Genomic DNA, 8670 nt, shown 5'->3' with positions numbered 1-8670 from the left:
GATTGAGATGAGTCGATTTGAAAGAAGGTCCAATGAGGCCCCAAGAGGGTACCCTAGATGTGACCGGCACTCGAGGACCATTGCTGGTCCTCAAGCGAACCACTTGGTCCATTCACACATCCATTTAATATCAATCAACCAGCAGAAAGTTTAAAATAAAGAAATAATTTGGCGGGCAATCCAAATCAATGATCTAACTCAAGGAAGTAAGGCCATGAGACAACAAATCAAACTCCGATCTTGTCATTAAAATAGTTTGACAAGAATAATTCAATAAAATAAAATAATCAAACGACCCATCACTATCTAGTCTATGAAGCCTCTATCACTACTATCTAATTAGTGCCAGTGACAGGTTCATGGCTACCTCAAATTAGAATGAAAAAGACTAATCTCAATGCAAAAATAATATAAGTGGTGTCCTCCGAATGTAGGGGAGGACTCACCACTAAGCTGAGTGTGAATAGATTCTCAATAGTACGCCTATTGATGATCTCTTAAACCTGTCTCTGCATCATGAAATGATGCAGGTCCAAATGGACGTCAGTACGTGAAATGTAAGAGTATGTAATATGGCAGAATGAAACATACCTCAAGATAAAACAATACTGACTCAAATATCTCAAGTTATAAAGATAAGAGATACTCAATCAGGGTGTCATAAGTCTAAAGTAAGAATATGATTTAGACAGAGACTACTTATAAACAAAGAATACGGTTTAGACAGAGACTACTTATAAACAATTCAATCCAATCACATACAATTCAATTCAATCTAATCCAATCATATTCAATCCAATCTAATCGAATCGTATACAATCCGATCCGATCCAATCCAATCACATACAATCAACTCAACAATAAAGTCAAGGACTCAACTCAATAGATATGCAAATTAGAATTTAACAATGTTATACAATCTAACTTAATCATCAACAATCTCAATCAAACCAATCATACCAAGCACAATCCACTCAATTGGGAGTTTCTCTAACCGACAACAATTCCACCACCTATAAGTAGGTGATGCACAATGAGCCACGTCGTTGCCACATCCGTCCATACCTTGCCAGGGCATGAACAAATCAACCAATCATGGATTCCATCAATCAGTCAAGTCCTATCATTTTAGGATAATAAAATGGGAAACATCTGACTTTAAAGGTCCAATCCCATGGAAAACATCCGACTTTAACAGTCCAATCCCTTCCTACGTTGGCGGCGTAGTTTATGGGATTCGAGTATGGACTATACTCTTACCCAATTCGGTGCTCAATACTCTTCCCAAGACTCAATATGCACATATCTATCAAGTGAGTAAAATACTCAAAATACTCATTTAGTCTATTAGGACTTAGTTTCAAATCAACTCATTTAGTCTCATTAGACTCTTTTCAAAACTCAATCAATCTGGTCTCATTGGACCTTCTTTCACAATCAACTCTTCTGAATCATCAAACTCTTCTTTTTGAATTTTATACCATCTCAACTGAATCAATGTAGAAAATATTATATGCATTTAAAACATAATTTCAACTCCTCAACTCAACCTCAAAATAGACATTTTTATGTAAAAATACTTAACTTGTTTATACTCAAAATATTCATATTCAAAAAGTAATAATTTAGAGACTTCTCAACTCAACTCATGCTTAAACCCTTTTTAAATCATAGATAAAAATAATCATTCTTTAAACTCAAAAATAGTGTATAAATAGTTTATGCAAAAGTGTTCACAAATTATTTATTTAAAACCCCTTCTCAAAAGATCATTTCTATTCAAAATGCTCATAAGACTCCAATCAAATAAAATTATGCAAATCACATATCATGTAGTCACGTTAGACTCCAATCCATTTCATCTCAAAACATCATCCTCAATATAACCTCTTCATCAATCATTTTTCCTTAGTAAAATAAACATCATTCACCTCATTCATCAAACATCATCATTAACCTCATTATCAAACATCTTGCTCCAAAATTCTTATTTAATTATATATTCCATTTATAGAAACAAAAATGACATTCTAGCTCTACCAATATTTCGTTCCTTTTTATGTTATTCACATTCATAACTATCCCAATTTATTCTTTTCATTCCAATCAATACATATACACACAAAAACCATCAATCTCAACCTCAAGACAATTATGACAAAAGGAAATCTCATCTTGGGTTCATGTGAATGAATACATGAATCTATACTCTCAACAAAACTCAACTCAAGAATACCATCAATACATATTAATTTATGTACAAACATTCATTACAGTCAATATGTAACTACGGTTTGTGAAATAAATATGAAAGATAATTATTCAAGAATTTAAGTCATGAAAATCATCAATCAATTTCTGGTATATAAAAATATTCTAGAGTTTAGGAACATTTCAAGAAAACCTTCATAGAAGGTTCAAGTCTTTCACCATCTTCATCCAACACATCTATGAGGCATATGGAAGAACTCAATCCATATTTTAGGTTAGCCTTACATACCTTAGAGTAGATTTTGATAAACCTTGTTGTGAGGTTCAATGGAAAGCTTGAATCCTTGAATTTTTGAGGGCAAATCTTGTTGAAGATGATTAGAGAGAGAAGAGGGTGAAAAACTGAAAATATCATCCCAAAACATGACCAAGTTGTGTATATATGTTTAGGAAAAATGTCCAAATTTCCCTTCATCAAAAATCTGGAAAAATGGGCTAAAACCCTGGTGGCGCTATAGTGGCGTGCCGCACCACTACAGCGCCAAGTCTAAAATTTCTGAAATCTGGAAAATGGGCTTAAAAAACCTGCAAGCCTAATAGTGGCACGTCGCGCCCAGGACCAAACTACAGAGACCAGTTTCTAGCGTTATAGTGGCGCCCCATGCCTAAAATTTTTGCAATTATAGTATGTTGGATAATGGTCATAACTTTTGATTACGAACTCCAAAAAATATAATCTTGGTGGCATTAGAAAGAAGACTCAAATACCTTTAATTTGATAGGTAATGAACCACCCAATTCATTATATTCTAGGAGATATGGTTGTTCAAAGTTGACCCTTATACAAACTCATCCTAAAACTTAGTCGATTGGAAGTCATTGAAATCTGGAAAATGGGCTTAAAAAACCTGCAAGCCTAATAGTGGCACGTCGCGCCCAGGACCAAACTACAGAGACCAGTTTCTAGCGTTATAGTGGCGCCCCATGCCTAAAATTTTTGCAATTATAGTATGTTGGATAATGGTCATAACTTTTGATTACGAACTCCAAAAAATATAATCTTGGTGGCATTAGAAAGAAGACTCAAATACCTTTAATTTGATAGGTAATGAACCACCCAATTCATTATATTCTAGGAGATATGGTTGTTCAAAGTTGACCCTTATACAAACTCATCCTAAAACTTAGTCGATTGGAAGTCATTGGACTCGACTTAGTGTTAGAGATCTCTCATGATCCTAAAACACCTCTAATACACTTCAAATATTTAGGAATTGATCCTAACTCATATATAAAATTACAAGTCATAGAGTTCGATCCTACACGCACAAAAAGAACGATTAGAGTCTTGGCAAAAACAAATCCGGGGTGTTACATCAGTATTAGTTGGTTTTGATGATTTCACAAACTCAGGGAATAGGAAAAGGACCTGGTCCTTTTGAGGACACTTTGCTAGTAACGACAGTAGACAAACAGTACAAAATAGATCCTGCCAAGTCTGTAGGTCTGTGTGTACGCGACCAAGTTCCTATGTAGAGGGCCAGTTGTCTAACTAATACAAATCATCAACGCAATATATATCACTGATATATACATTCTTTACAACATTTCTCACTTGGCTTTTTGGCATTAGTGAAAAGAAAAATCCATTAAAGCTCATGCTCTCAAGAAATCTGAAATTTTCTCTTGAAGAAGATCAAGGCCCTGATAGTTATTAGTTGTTTTGTTCTTATTTTAGAGTTGTAATTTCTTGGTCTTAATATTTTAAGGTCTACTCCTAATCTATAAAGGAATCTAGACCAGATCATTATGTTTGTTTTTCATTATTCATCTTGTTGAAGTAACTATAGCTAGTTTTGGAGACCTCTTGAAGAATAAATTAGCTAGGAGTCTAGTGATTTGGAAAGCAGTAGAGTTATTGCTTCAGATCTATAATAGAGTTGTTACTAGGAGAGAAGAGGAATTATGAGTGCAATTCCTAGATTACAAGAGTTGTAATCTGAATCTTTAGCTAAGTTGTTTTAGTGAAGATTGAGCAGAAATCCTATGTGGCAAGTCGCGGTTTCTCCTTGAGCAAGGAGTTTTCAAGTAAAATCTTGAGTCTAATTTTATTGTTCTATTCTTTAAGTTTCTGTACTAATTTCTGATAAGGGACCAGACCCCAACTATTCTAGTGGAAGCATACATTCTAACAACAACCTTGTTTTCAATCATATTATTCCAGGCCCTGCCACTCAAAGTGTATCTGATTGTGAATGTTAGAATATGAAAGGTATGTAGAAAATAATATTATAAAGATAAATAACACCAGCCTAACCCCAACTAATACCATGAATCCTAGCAAAACCCAGTTTGCATATACTGTACATATGGTGGCAACCAGCTGTGCAACAACAAAAGCAGCTAGCAGAAGGAGACCAGGTCATTCTACGTAAGAGCAACTCCTTGACCTAGTTATGAAAATGCGTGTCTAACTAATGATGTTGACTTGAAGATATAGGGAAGGATTAAGCTCGTGCATATTATCTTTAATCGATCTTACACCAAATGTTTCACTAAAGAAATTTGACTGGTGAGTAGCTTAAAAGAAGATAACGCTCATCATGGCTAGGTATGTTCCAAGAATTATTCCAGTGGCAAATATTTCTCTCAGTTTCCATGAGTTAGGCATAGGTGACAGTTTCACCTTGTCTTTAGATATGGTCATGATGGTTCCATCATTAAGAATGGCCATGATAAGAACCATGAAGGGTGAGAAATTAAACTTCTTGATTAGTGCAATAAGCATGAATCCTAGCACAATTCGGATGGTTATAGAAACAACATAAATGGTATAATTCTTCATCCTTTGGAAAATGACTCGACTAGTTAAAATGACACTCACTATCATACTTAATCCTGGCTTCGTGAGAACTATGTCTAATGCACTACGAGTAGAATCAGTAGCAACAGCCACAACTATGCCAATATTTGCTTTCTTTAGGACAGGGGTGTCATTCACACCATCTCTTGTCATACCACAAATGTGCTTTCTTTCATAGAGCTTCCTCACAATCTCATGTTTGTGCTCTGGAAAGAAACCGACAAAGCCATCAACCATCTCAATGAGTTCATCCACAAGGTGGTTAGCAGTAGTATTTTCATCCTTGTGCATCCCAGGAGGGAGGAAGAAGGATACATGTTTGTTCCCATGCCAAGTCTACGACTAGTCTCCTTGGCTATGACAAGCTAATCGCCAATCATCATTTTTACATTGACACCAAGGACAAGGTCACACATAATTGTCTCTACACTATGATTCCTTGGAGGATCAACTTGGTTGTTGGTTTGAAAATGGAAGAAAAAAAAGGGAGTAAAAAATCTTGGCTATCCCACATCGGGGAGATAGCATATGAAAATAGTTTTTTTAGCTATTTAAGGAGCTTAGCTCCATTTTTTGTATCTACACCAAAAAAAATACCAAATACCAAAATGTATAAATTACATGGTATTATATTTTCTTTTACCATTGATGGATTTAGGGATGGTATCTCTTGGGTATAGTATTTTAGGTATTGGGGTGTGTGTGAGAAATATTGTGTATTATATGGTTGTAACTATTTTCCGTAAAGTGAATAATTTTTCATTATATCTTCTGTTATTTTTATTCTCTTTAATTTCTCTATTATTATTTTCTGTTTGAAGGCGGTTCAGAAGGGACGGGAATATACTCTGTGGTTGCAGCTTTGTCTAATCTTCCACATCAGAAAAAATTTCTGAATTAGAATTATTATTTTTCAAGCAGACGTTTCATCCTAGTGGAGTAGCAAGTGGAGTCTGATTCTGGTGGAGTTGCTTTGGATACTTGTATATTTGGGAATAGTGAAAATAAGTACAATCTAAAAAGGTTCTAGCAAAGGAAAGACTTGGCATTTAAGTGTATCCGTTGTGATCCACCTCTGTTTCCTGTGATCTAATTTAGTGGGTACCAAATAAAACAGTCTTCAAAAAAGTGAAAGATGCCAATTTTCACTTGGGAAAAAAATTGTCCCTGGATAGAGAACTTATGAGAGTTGTCACTAATTGTCTTGATAACATTGGATCATCATTTTGAGGATTCATCAGTTATTTTTGGAAACTGGACATTTGATGTCGCTGCCACCTGTGTAAGTAGATTTAAGGTAAAATCTAGAGGAGATTATGGCTGTGACGAAAAATATTTTCTTGAAAAACAAGTCAATATTGAGTTAACAAAAAGATGTCTTCATAAAAATCTTTTTTATCAAAAGGAGAGAAATGATATATATATATATATATATATATATATATATATATATATATCATCATCAAACTAGATAGAAGCACTAACCTGATCATCAGGGTAAACTTGATCAAACTCATTGCCTTGTTCATTAGGTAGGCTAGCATTCGGATTTCCATGATTCTTGAAGGGATAGACCATATTATTGAAATTGAAATACACATCACAATTTTCTTTTTCATTTGAATTTCTTCCTTCAATATCACTCTCATATCATGTCGCCACAATAGTGCTTGGATCAAACATGTTTGGTTCACCAATATGTTGCTGAAAATTTGAATTTTTTGCTCCCAATCCATTAATAGTCACATTTCCAACATACGCATCAGACATATTTGTGCTACTTGAATATGTTGCCACATCGTCCAAATTGACATTCAAGTTATAATTACTAGTTGTTGCATTTCCAATATCTGAACCAAACATTATTCCACTACCTGAATATATTGCTCAATGGGACATATTAAGTCCAAGTTGTAATCACTTTGAGTATGATTATGTCCACTATTAAGTGCAAGGCCAGACGTATAATTACTGTTCTCAGTTATTGGGCCTTGTAGTCCTTGTGAATTCAGCATTCCAAATAATGGTCCATGTTGTTGTTGTATCCTACCAACAACATTATTTTAGGCCAACAAAAATGGGTTATTGAATGGATTGCATATGTCGAGGTAGTGGGATTGAATCGGAAGTTGTGGACAGTAGAATTGTTGTTGAATCGAACTCTCTCCTCGAATAAAAAAATTATTTGTATTAATAGTTAGAAAGGGAAACTTTGGGCTTCTTTAGGTTTGATCTGTGTTACGCTGTAGATTTGGTACATATTTTTGAAGAAGAGGCATTGTCCCAAATTTTTAAAGCTACTTTTTGGTACATGAAACTCACTTGAGGATCCCTTACCTGATGGGTGGTGCCATGTAACACCCCGAATTTTTTTTCGCAAAGACTCGAACATTTCATCACATCTGTGTAGACTCGAACCGAAGGACTTATAATTTTATATATGGGTTAGGATCAATTTCTAAGTAATTGATGTGTGTTAGATGGGTTTAGGGGTCATAAGAGATCTCTAACACCAAACTGAGTCCAAAGAATTCCAATCGATTAAATTTTTGGATGAGTTAGTATAAGGGTCAACATCAAACACATATATCTCCTAGAATATAATGAACTGGGTGGACCACTACCTACCAAATTAAAGGTCTTTGAGTTTTTTTTCCAACGCCACCAAGATTGCAATTTTTGGAGTTCGGCGTCAAAAGTTATGACCCTTTTTCTACAGACTAGTACTACAGGAATTTCAGGCCTAGACTCTAAACCCAGAAAATTTAGACTTGGCGATGCAAGGGCGCGACGCGCCACTATAGCGCCAGAAACAAGCCTCAGTAGTTTGGTCCTTGGAGCGATGCGCCATTATTAGATGTGTAGGGTTTTTAAGCCCATTTTCCAAAACCCAACAAATTTTGGCTTGGCGCTGCAAAGGCGCGATGCGCCACTATAGTCCCATAAAACAGCCTCAGTAGTTTGGTCCTTGGCGTGATGTGCGACTATTAGATGTGCAGGGTGTTAAGCCTATTTTTGCTTGGCGCTGGAGTGGCACGGCGCGCCACTATAGCGCCAGCAAGATTTTTACCCAGTTTTCCAGATTTTGAAGAGGGGCAATTTTGATATTTTTCATAAACATATATACACTAACATAGGATGTTTTAGGCTCATTTTGTTTCAGCCTCCTCACCTCCAAAGAAACCCTAACCTTCACCCTCTTCTCTCAAATCATCTCCAACAAGATTTGCCCTAAAAAATTCAAGGATTCAAGCTTCCCATTAAAGACCAAACAACAAGGTTTATTCAAAATCTACTTTAAGGTATGTAAGGCTAACCTAAAATATGGATTGAGTTTTTCCATATGCCCATAGATGTGTTGGATAGAAGTTGTGAAAAATTTGAACCTTTTATGAAGATTTTTCTTGAAATTTCCTAAACTATAGAATATTACTGGAATATGTTAATGATGTTCTTGAGTTGACTTAGTTGAGAGTATGGATTCATGTATTCATTCACATGAACCCAAGATGAGATTTCTTTTTTTGGTCATAATTTATCTTGAGGATGAGATTGATGGTTTTTATGTATAATAAAAACAATATTATTTTTTATAG

At 35.1% G+C, this 8670-nt stretch overlaps 1 pseudogene; it reads right to left on the bottom strand.

Moving 5' to 3' along the window:
* Positions 1-4426: 4426 nt before the first annotated feature.
* On the bottom strand, positions 4427-6652 carry LOC129883414 (ATPase 2, plasma membrane-type-like; annotated as a pseudogene).
* Positions 6653-8670: the final 2018 nt, after the last annotated feature.

This window comes from Solanum dulcamara, chromosome 3, assembly GCF_947179165.1.
Source record: "Solanum dulcamara chromosome 3, daSolDulc1.2, whole genome shotgun sequence".
NCBI lineage: Eukaryota > Viridiplantae > Streptophyta > Magnoliopsida > Solanales > Solanaceae > Solanum > Solanum dulcamara.
This window is presented reverse-complemented; position numbering and strand designations above follow the sequence as displayed.